The sequence below is a fragment of the Strix uralensis genome, chromosome 3 (genome assembly GCF_047716275.1).
Source record: "Strix uralensis isolate ZFMK-TIS-50842 chromosome 3, bStrUra1, whole genome shotgun sequence".
Taxonomy (NCBI): domain Eukaryota; kingdom Metazoa; phylum Chordata; class Aves; order Strigiformes; family Strigidae; genus Strix; species Strix uralensis.
Genome location: NC_133974.1, coordinates 64,237,802 through 64,249,550, shown reverse-complemented (window position 1 = coordinate 64,249,550; position 11,749 = coordinate 64,237,802). Strand labels below are relative to the sequence as shown.

The 11,749-nt window shown below is 42.3% G+C and overlaps 1 long non-coding RNA gene across 1 annotated transcript; it reads right to left on the bottom strand.

Moving 5' to 3' along the window:
* Window positions 1-543: 543 nt before the first annotated feature.
* LOC141941798 (uncharacterized) lies at window positions 544-11,533 on the bottom strand. The gene is made up of 3 exons (XR_012628423.1): window positions 11,442-11,533; window positions 869-941; window positions 544-734 (listed from the first exon to the last, which is right to left on the bottom strand). It is a non-coding gene; the product is annotated as an uncharacterized LOC141941798 (long non-coding RNA).
* Window positions 11,534-11,749: the final 216 nt, after the last annotated feature.

Sequence of the window (11,749 nt, the reverse complement as noted above, 5' to 3'; positions counted from 1 at the left end):
GCCACTGCTCGCTCCCCTTGCCCAAACACTTCTTTTTAATAGCTGATGTAGTTGAATTCTAGCTAAACTCACTGTGACCGGAGGCAGGGATAAACCCATGGGCAAGTGATCAAGTGATTAAGACCAGAAAACAAAGCTGGGCCTGCAGCACTTCGGGACAAGTCACTGGCAGCCTGACAAGGAGCTCTTTGTGCTCTGCCAGGAAGCACCATCGTTGGCCATGCTGCCCCGCGTGCTGCGTTCTCCGAAAAACAAACCTCTGCCCAGGGCTCGTGGCTTCAGGTTTTATTAGAGCGTGCTGGTATTTTCATGGGGGCTTTTCTTCCCTTCCCCCTCCCACTTCTTCATGTTCATCCCTCCCTGATGCACCACACCCAGGCGGCACAGCAGGCCAGGTAGCTCTACCTGCCAGCCCCAGCTGCTACTAATTTACCTCCCGGGCTGCCCCCAGCCAGTGAGCAGCACAGCTTCTCAGTTCTGATAAGTTCCAGCTCTTCAGCATTGCAACATTATTAGCTGAGTCTACCAGAGACGCTCGTGATCGGTAAAAGGGGCAGCTTTTATTGCAGTCGTCTGCCCTTTACTCATAAAAACACCACCTTTTCATCTTCTTGTTGCGCTGCTTGTCAAGTTGCTGGTCAGAGACAGAAGGAAATGCCTACTTAGACGTCAGGGAAGGTGACATGGCTGTCAAACATGCAGGCAATTCAACACCACCAGGAGCCACAGGCTGCCTGCAAAGACAGAGGGAAGTGTGGATACATTGTGCCAAAAGTAATTTTCTAGCAGTTCAGAGTAAAATGTTAAATTGATTTAAATTAAATTGAATTAATCACTGTGGAACTGCTGTACTGCCATGTACACTCACCTTTCTTCATACTTGGTCCCAATCCTCATCTACTGCTGCAGCACTGAGGATCTCTGCTGGGGTCAGGGATTTCCTAGACAGGAATACAGCATCACAAAGCATCTGTGCAGAGTCTGATCCATCTGCTATGTTTGCTTACTTGCTCTGTGTACTTGCTCTACTGTGAGCCAGATGTAAGCATTAAATCCAACATGCCAGCATATATATGACTACCATGTGTGCAGCGATTATCTGTGCTGCATGTGTGCACTATATGAAAACATACAGATGTTCTCAACCAATATCCAGATATGTATATTATAATCACATAGCTCAGGAAGTGTGAAGGAACCCAGAGGAGAGAATATGAGAAAACTGTACTTGGTTTAAAGCTCCTTTTTCCTGCCTTAACAGTGTAGAAAGTCATTAGTGTAAATGCAAATAGGGCCTGCAGAAATTTCCTCAGCAGAAGTTTAATAGCACACTGCAATCAGACACACAGCTACTCCTGAGCAAACGCTTCATGCTTTAGATGACATGTGGCACCGAGTTAATGTAAGCTATGCAATTACCCACCAAATGGTTATCACTGAACCGATAGCTTGTACAGTAGTAGCTTTCATGGCTAATAACTGAAAATAGAATCAGACCTCACGAGCTGTGTAACTGTGCACTCTTTAAAATTAATTCCTATTACATGGTAGGATGGGTTATATTTACACCACAGAAGCAGATACCAAACATAATTTTTGCGAAAATAAAATTGCTATAATTATTTTGATTGTGTTGCCTAGAAAATGAGATTTTTAATTTCTCAAACATGTTAAGAACTTTTGAAATACATAAGGGCACAGAAAAATTGGATAAAAAGAACAAATGTGCCTGTTTTAATGTATGTGCATTGGCCAACATGAATGAATAATCTCAGTAACAAGATTCTCATCTTGGAATGTTGGACACAAAAGTTAATTATCACTTTCCAACCTCTTAAATATGTTTGTAATATTCAGACAGTCAGGATATAGCGATCTCTATGTATGATAGCACATTGCAGATGTTCCTCTCCCATGCCTCTCTACATGCTGATCAAATGACGCTTGCTGTCCTGGAACTATATTTCATCCACATGTTCCCTCCATCCTCACCCACTCTTCCCAAGAACAACAACAGAGAGCTCTGCATGGATATATTAACAGTGAGAAAGTGATGACTGGTTACATGAGTCTGGACTTGCTCAGGCTCACAGCTGGCCAAACAAACCTCCCTGCATGCTGTAGCCCGCTCTTCTATTGATGAATCACAAGCGGCAATTGAAGAATTTAAAAGCAATAAACTAGTTTCTACTAGCCTGTGTTTCAACCTGCTATTTTAAGGGGGATATGTTGGAGTGGGTAAAGTAGCTTGAGCCCTTCTTCTCCTTTCATTAGCTCCGGCTGATGTCAGGTGGTTTGTTCACGGCTGCAGGGCTGACAAGCTTTCACATTTCTGTTGGGACTATACCCTACATATATTTTCTTCTTCAGTAGTCACAGAACTTGTTGGCTGATGTGAACCAAATTTGACAGCCCTCAAATATATTTTTCCTGCAAGGGTCACAAGGACAGGCAGCTATTGGAGGGGTTTTTAAGTGAGGCTCAGACCTTCAGAAACTATGGATATTATCTGCAGAAAGAAAAAGTCAGATAAAAGCAACGAGCACAAAACATGAAGTCAGGTTTCTTACAGGGCTGTGTCTCTTGGCTGATTTAACAGAGCAATATTAATATTTTCTGTCCCCTCTCCAGATTCCGCTGCATTTTTTCACCTTCCAACTCCCCTCCAGAATAATGTTCTGGCAGTAAAGACTTTTGAGGGTTTTATTCTTACCTTGACTTTGATTCAAATCAACAAGTAGGTTCAAAAGCTAAGGGGAAAGAGAGCTACATATACAGACAGCTCACTTAGATGTGTTTCCATTTCAAAAAAGGCTAAAAACGTGAATGAAAGAAGCATGCCAATAATTTTTGGCTTACACCAAAGATTATTTTTTTCTTCTGCTCACAGAATGACTTCGTTTGTGACAAAGGTTTTGTAAAAACCCAGGTATTTCTCATTGGCAATTTACAGAAGTGACCATATTCTGAAAATACTTTTAGGCTTCTTCTTTTGGCGTAGCCTTTCTCTGTTTCTCTCTTATCTGGCTGGAAATTTCAGAAATCTTAAGCTTCAGGTTCACAGAAGGACTACCATGCACAAGCTCAGTTATTTGCTAGTCCTGGGATAGGGTCCTCATACAGTGCAGGGGAGAACTGCATGCCACAGAATGGATAAAACAGGAGGGAAGGCAAGCTGATGGGGCACACTGACAACGGGGCTAAAACTCCCATATTCCACTTCTTGAAGGAAAGTATCTGAGTACATTCACTTAGAATTCCCAGGCCTTAATTTACATTAGAAAGGATATGTCAGTGCTCTTCCTTCAAATACACTGAGTAGACATTACACTTTTCTTCAAAACCATGACTGATGTTGGTGTTTACCTCCTTGTAAAATGTCCTTTTAAGTAAAGTGTTCACGGGATTGCCAGAAGCAAAGCTTTATTCCTCTGGAAATCTGGGAGTTAAATTCCCCCAGGCAGAGAAAGGACAATTAAACCTGTGACAACGGACCATAACTCGGCGGGGCATTTTCACCCTTTACCAGGTACATAAAGACCTTCTTCTCTGACTATGTTTTGAAAGCACCTGCCATTGCATTTTGAATGCAGTGTGCTCATTTTGGGATCTTGTCAGAACACCTGCTAGATTAAGTTACAAAGGGAGATGAACAGAAAGAGTTCCAGTTTACTGATCCTGATGGGGAACAGAAATGAGAAAGGCTTCAAGCTGCTCATTGCTGCCAGCCTGGGGGACTTGCATGAGGAGTTTGGGCATTGCCAGGATGGGCCAGTGGCCGAGAAGGACTTTCTGGGACTTTGTTTTAAATGTTTAACTTGGGTAAGGATGTCCTTCTATTGGCCTGAGGGCTGTTTGAATTCCTGCATGTCCCAAAGACTACAGTTGTACTAAGTGTTTCAGCTCTTGGGAGAAAAAGCTCTGCACCAGGTGCAGAGAAGATACAACCAAGTATCTGCACCCAGAAGGCCCTTGGGACAATGAGGAATTCCAGCCTGCAAACTGCACTGCTTGCTAAAGATAAAGGAAAAAACTCTCAAGATCCCTACATGACTATCTTTTGGAGTAAAACACTTTTCCTACCCCAAATCTAGCCTTGTTGTGACCCTGAGCATCAGAGGAAGATACACAAAGCAGAAAGCTGAGACTATGTAATGCCTTCTGTCAGTGGTCTAGCCCCACCGTTGTCCCCTGACCAAGGTCTGATACTTCAAAAAGTGGTAGGTGGATAGGGAAGTAATCAAAATATATCTCAGAGGGAGAGAGAAGGAATTCTTTCATAGCCTGAAGGCAATCATGTGAGGTCCTCACCACTGATTGCAAGCTGTGATTTGGAGTTTCTCCCACCGAAGGACATTTATCAGTGATTGGATCTTGTCATGCCTTTGTCAGTAAAAGTTTAACAGATCTCTGCTCTCAAATATCCATCCCATGTGCTAACACTTGTACAAAACACCCAAATCACCTCAGGCTTCTTTTTTTCAGTAAACTGAATAAATTATGGTCCTTACATTTCCCCTCCTACAGTCTACTTGGCAGCCCACAAGTCAGTTTCGTGGCTCCCCTTTGAAACCTCTGTAGTATATCCTCAGCCTCCCTTAACCAGCAGGGACCAGAAATGCAAGACAGCTTCTAGCAGTGGCTAACTAACACCATACGCTCACATGTCTACTTCCGCTTTCTAAATAACTATTAAATACTTTTGACAGAGTGATTAAAGCACTTATTAAAGGTAGCAGCCATAGTGTTCCTGAAGGTAAATCTCCACTGCACTCGTAGTTACTCACCTGGGATTCAGGAGGTGCCGGAGTTCAAATGCTGGGTTTGGCACAGGCGTCTTGGGCAATCTTAAGAAATGAATTTGACCTTTCTGTGTTGCTATCACTCTTACCTCACCCCCATTTCTGTAGGACATGTACAATACTTGCACTGCTCTGTTTCCACTTGGTTTATCTGCAGGCACATCTGCACAGATGGTAGCTCTGCCTGCACTCTGAGTCAGCCAAGTAAAAGCCTTCTCGAGGCTGGAAGCTGTTTAGACGTGTTACTGAAGGCTGTGCCCATGCTAATTTTTCCTGCTTCCCCATGGAGAAAAAAGGCATGTCAAAGAGTTGAATTTACTGTTGAGACTCCTCTAGTGTAAAAATCACTAGTGCTTTCCAGCACACTGGGAGACACAAAGCCCTGGTGCTGAAGCAATCTCCAGTCTCACATTTCTCTTGTCCAACATCTAATTCCACCCCTACTTGGGCTCAGCCTGCTTTCCTTCCTCAGCCCCTCTGCAGCCCTCCTGGATGGCCACACAAAGGTTGTGTTACTGCAGATGGATGAAGATCTCAAAACCAAACAGGCTGGCAGAGGCAGTCTCTCCCCTCTCACTAACCCCATGCTAGAGACAAAGCTTTTCATTTCCCCAGGAGTGGGTAACATGTTGTCCCTATGTCGCGGCAGGGGAATGCTGTCATCACACAGCAGCACAATCCGTTCTGATGACATGGAGATTCCTCAGGTGGCGAAGCTGTATCCCTGTGTGCCTGGCTGCCCTGAGAGCTCTCCGGAGAGTCACAGCTACCGCGAAACACCAAACCTCCCACACACTGTCCCTCACCCTGCAGTTGCAAGCTTTTACCTTGCAGTGAGTTTAGGATGAAGTACTGTATATAGTCAGTCTATAAAATTACAATTAATTACATGATCCACTGACAGTGTTGTGGATTTATTACAGCTGCATAATAAAACAATTATCTGTAGGTAGAAAGTGCTAAAAGCAATCACCCTTGTTCCTAAAGCCTTTGTCCTTACAAATAATAAATAATAACAATGTGAACTACAAACCTCCTTCTCCCCCCATGACCACTAGTGGTGGAACAATGCTAAATTTATGTCTTTATTGATGTTAAAATGATAGCTAAGCTTCCTGACACAACTGACTTAAAATAGCCATAGGAGATTCATGATAATCTTTCAAAGTGTGGGTATATCCAGGCACTTTTACTGCACAGAAGCAGAATTTGTATAATGCTTCCCACAACTTGCTGTGACTTCCCTGCACTCCCTGTGCAGACTTCTGAGCCTGCAATAGCATTACAGCAGGGTTATGTCCCTACAGCAGAGGTAATGATAATTAAAGCAGTAAACTGGTGAAGGAACATGTAAGCTAGTAAAGTTCTAAGAAGAAGATTTTGGTATTGTTCCTGAAGCATGGCCTGAACTCATTTATTCTTTCATTTATCAATTTAGTCATTTATTTGTAAGGTTTAAGCCTGGGATTTTCTTGTTTAATTCCTCTGAGCAGTCAGCCACCAAACAGTCTCTATGATGCTTGTTGTTGTAAATATATGTCTAGACATAATTTAGATTAATTCACCATAACAATGCTGTCAGTTTGAATATATTACAATGCAAGTGCATAACGTACAGTTGAAATGCAAACTCCAAACAAGCTTTTCTCTGACCTGCCTGGTGTGTCTTAATACACTGTAATTATTCTAGTAGCAAAATAAACATGGAGCATGTCCTTCTCTCAGTTACAAGGGGAAGTATTTACAGAGCTGTGTGAAGTTTAATGAACTCAGACCATATATATTCAGAGGCTGATCCTACAGTGGTGCATGGCTTCCCCTTTAACAACCACTGATCCTCATTGATTCTTCTTTTCAAAAGGGTTATTGAGAAAAAGCAGTGAACATCTTTTTGGTACTCATCTTCAACAGGTGCTCAAGACAAGTCCTCTTCTTGTGCCGGTGTGAAGCCTGAGCCAGCTGGGCTTCCTATCCCAATCTTCAACAGTTTTTTCACCACCTAGGACTCATCCCTGGGTGTTTGTCTTGGAAAGAGCATGCAGGGAGTGATTGCTTTAGAGGGCATCCTATCACAGTATGTTTAAATGTGACTGAACATTTCTGAGGTCCTTTTCCATGACACTTACAGAAATGTCTCTGTGTAGGATCTAACCTTCTTCACTAACTGGCCTGAATGTGTGTCTCTGAATTTCTTACTCCTTCTGCTATTATTTAACAAAAATAAGATCACATAAGGGCAGCGAGTTACTTTGTATCAACTTGAACAAGAGCCAGGCCAGGCCAGGTCAGGTCCTGTGCTTGAGCAATTATAAAGTATTTTAGGGTACATTTTAGTGATTTTTTGATGCTTGTGTCAAGCTTCTTGTTACAGAATATGGGAAAATATTATAGCTTATTATGACTATGGGCAATTCCCATTTAAAGACAATTTAATTGCCATACAACTAGAAACTGTATTCAACCCACCACATGTGCAAGACACATTTATGTCTGAGCTGAAGAGGCAATTAAAGCCCTTTGTAGTAAGAGAGAATGGAGTTTCTAGAAGTTGCTCCCCCAGGCAATTAGCCACATGGCAAACCATGGCCATAACCAAGGCACATGATCTTAGAGGTCTTCTTGCACCTCTTGAAAGCTGTGAAAGAAGAAAACAGATGGTAAGAAAAGTGTAGTCACCGTCATCTGGGATGGAGAGTCAGAGTTTCTTATATCAAGAACTCTCTGGGAAAGCAATCCTGGAAATGGAGTGCAAGGAAAAGACTGGCTGCACTTTGCTCCTCCTGCACTTAAGGAGGTAAGCTCCATATATGTTCTCTGACAATGACTGGGATTGCAAGGAAGGGAAATGTCTGATTTATATAGTTGTTTTATATTCATAGCTAAAACAATTCTTCTTGAATTTTAGCTAGACTATAGAATCACAGAATTATTTAGGGTTATCAGGCTAATTGGCTGATATGTGTGCATAGACGTGTATATATGTATCTGTGTATGTGTATCTACACTGACTTTGCTCTATACTCTGGGCTCTCCCAGGAGATGTTCAGTTCCCTCTGCTGCCACCTTGGTTAGGGGAAGATGTGGCTGCTTGGCGTCTTCCAGAACCGTGTCCATCCTAACTTACACCTTAGGAACTGATTATTTGGAAGTGAGATACAAGCAGAGATGAAGTGAAGCTCCCAGCTTCCTCTTGTCCATACTACATGTCCTGTGCTAGAGTAAAAATGAGTTTCAATATCAGCTACCTACTCAGGAGATGGACACATTTTACAATTTCAGTGCAAATTAATCTGAGGCACATAAAAATTTAGACAACAAGCTCCAGGCCACACAGGATCTCTGTGCTAGATATAGACAAAGAATCTAGGATTTAGGGATCTGGTCTTATGCTTTGACCAACATCCTTCAATGCCCTTTTAACATTCTCCTCGAAAGCATATGGTTCAAAAGGTGTGAAGGTTCAAGAAAGAACAAGTCTAACCTGCCCCAGGAGGGCTTCTCACAAATGATCTCTCTTGGAAAGAGCAAAGGAATCTGTTCCAAATTCATTCTGATGGCATGAAATCACTACTGGCTTTGCAGGTATGAATCTAAATAAGCAGTGCATGCCAACCCTGCAGTACTGCAAACAGACTTCTCACATGCCTGCCTACATAAAACCCTGCAGGTAAAAGAGTTACTTTACCCAGAACATTTTGTAAACCATTAATCTAACTTATCCTTGCATGAAAGGTTAGTCTTACAAATGCTCTTCCCCTCACCTTCTCTACAATGAACAAATCACCCTATTAACTAGCTGCTTTTGGGTACTTGAAAAACATAGTCACCTTCCACATTTTGGCTGAACATCTCAAAAATACTGCCCAGTTTTTGTACAGTTGTCTCCAACTTTTCTCTCCAAGTATTCCAGTAACCGTGAAACAATACTATAATATGAACACATTAGAAATTCTACAGGAAATCAAAGAGATATATTATTATGCATTATACATAAGGTGCAGTCTTGATGTAGTCAGATTACCACAAAGCCATTTGGTTATAAATTCTTTGTTCTGTTCTTTGAGACACAGAGCACTATCACAGTCTAAATCCTTTGGCTGTCACAGTCTAAATCCTATAGAATACTTCTGATCAGTCTAAATCCTGCAGACCACTTCTGAGCAATTATTTCAGGTAAATACATTTTAGCATGAAATGTCATAAAAGCTTTCTTTGGTTCAAAATGAGAAACAGGGAATTTATTGGGTATGCTTACTAACAGGAGGAGGTGCAGGGATCCATGGAGGCCAGGGAGTGAGCTGTAATCAACTAATGTATTTTGTAAATGTGCAACCATATCTTACCAAATTCAAGTTTGTAGAGAAAGAAAAGAAATGGGAAAAGACTGCCTTAAAATGAAAACTGATTTGGGGGTTTTTTTTTAGTCATCTATTCCTTTTAAGTTCTCAAACACCTGACAAGCAGTACCAGAAGTAAAATTTTTGCAGAATTTCTTTTCTAGACATTTCCTTCACTAGGCTGATTTTTCAAAGGAAATAGGGCTTATAAACTCTGTTCCTTCTTACAGCTATGCAATTACCAAACATTAAGCTCAAAGATATTTACAAGAACAACAGTCCTTGCCCAGTTTTCCACAGCTCTTTGTACCACTCTCTCCTCTTACAAGACACTTGACAGAATAATTGCCAAGCACGACCACACATCAGCCTGATGTCCAGTCATCGTTTTTACGTCTCTCTCGGCGTGCCGACTCAATAGAAAACGCACTGGCAGGCAGCAGTGGCAGCACTCCGTGTGCCAGGGCGGGAGTGACATAGAGTTTGTCCCAGGACACTCAGAGGGTTAAAAACCACACGGTAATCTCTCTATACTATCACAGGCAGTTAATCTTATTTAAAGGAACACATTTAGCCCGTAGACATCATAGCCTCGGGGTGTGATCGGGAGAGGGGTGGGCAGAGCAGAACAAGAGTGGCCGGAGGGGCTTTGCTAGCGCAGGGCACAAGGGAAATGCCTGGGAGAGAGCTGCCTGCTGCCTCCCCGGGCCGGGACACAGCCCACACAGGTCACCTCCTCATCCAGGTAAGGAAAGGAGCACCTGACTCTGCCCCCACATACCTCGCTGCTCTCCCCCCACCCCTGCACAATGTAAATGAAGCCATTCCCTAGCTGGATTGCTGGGGGAGCGGCTGTCAAAATGCCCACGGGCTTCAGTGAGACCAGGATTTCACTAGTATTTCTCAAAGAGAAATGTAGTCTGCTACAGGGAACTGAGGTTGATGCCTCCTGGTAATGTTTTAGAGCTCCCACCCCCGACCCGCAACCTTCCTTCTACTGATACAAGAACCATGTGCACTACAACGCCTGCAAAATCACCCCCAGTGTTACTGCGAGATTTCATTCTCTAAGAGGTGATTATGAAGTACTCGCTAATTATAGGTACTGCCTTAAAGTGTTCCCAAAGAATATATTAGCATAAGGGCAGAGAGCACTTCTCCCAAGAAGCAACATATTAGGCTACTAGGCTTTTCTTTTTTCTGCTTGCTGAGCATCCTCCAGCAATATGCATTTACTTTAAAATTATTTATCTGAATGCATTTGAATTGATTATTGTCAGTATACTTCTATCACAGGGAATTATGGTGCATAATTGTAACTCAAGCTGTGCTGCCTGGTTGGAAGTGGTCAGACAAGATGCAGATTTTATTCCCTGAGTGAAGAATGCAAGTATTTCCATAGCAAAGCATTCGTGTTTAAAGTAAAGTCTCCTTGAGTGTGGGTGTTTATAATTCCAAATTCCTTTAGAGCAAATATTTGTGTCTATAAAATTCATTTGCAAAAGATTTGACAGGATGTGTGGGGAAAATAAAGATCAAAACAGTAAAAGTGTACTGAAAGGAATAAAAGTAAAGTCCTTGAAGTATGGTGTGTGAGTGCTGGTGTGCATGTGTTACCAGTATGGGACATTTTGAAAAAAATAACTGTACCTGTGTGGATGTAAATGTGCAGTTCAAAAAATACATGAATTGTAAGTTGCAACTTCCATAGCCCATAGAGAGTGTCTGTGTGCGTGAGCAAGTGCACGTGTGCATAAGGGAGCGGGAGAAGGAAAATGAGGGGGAGAGTGGGAGGAAGATAGGTACAGAGCCAGAATCTTTCTTTTTTTTTTCTCCCATCAAGATGATTATAGTGTCCTTAGAAATGAGAGGGCTCTACTAAAGATCTTCACTTCAAAGAAAAGTTCTCAGTGAAAGCTCATCCTCTCCTTCTCTCATTAGTAGGCAGAGAAGTCTTTAACATAATTGATAATCTAGCATAGAAAAACAGAGGAGTGTATTTCCCTCCCAAGTCAGGCAAAACATTTCACAGGCATGTGACTATCTGAAGTTAAAGAAGAAAAAGAAGCAGCAAGACTTTTAGAGGACTATGAACACAGATGTGTAAATATTAATGCAACTCAGAGATACTTCTGACTGTTTAGGCATAACCTTTAGTGTAAGACTCCTGTGGCAGTTTCATTTCTGGTGTCAGTGTCCTGTTTTCTCTAGCAAATGTTTTTGGCTTGGTGTTTTTTTCTTACGTATTCATTTTAATTCCCCAAATAGACTGCCTCTGTGTGTGAGGGAAAATCTCTCTTACCTGCCTGTGTCTAGTTGTTGACAATGGCTCCATGTGCTCTGTCATGCCCCAAATGCTCCCAGCCATCTGCTGAACATGTCCGCAGCTTTGGCACACTGTCTGCAGTTGCAGGTGTGCACTGAGGCAGATCTCATGGCTGCCCACTGCTTATCCATGTGATCTGGATTGAATCCATCCTGCACCCTCAGTGTGTAGTGAGGAAGATGCACGTCTGAGCAATTGAAAAGAAACACGAAAAACACCGAGCTCCCCAACATAGCTTATAAAATCACATCCAGTAGCTCTCACTTCTACAACACTTATAAATG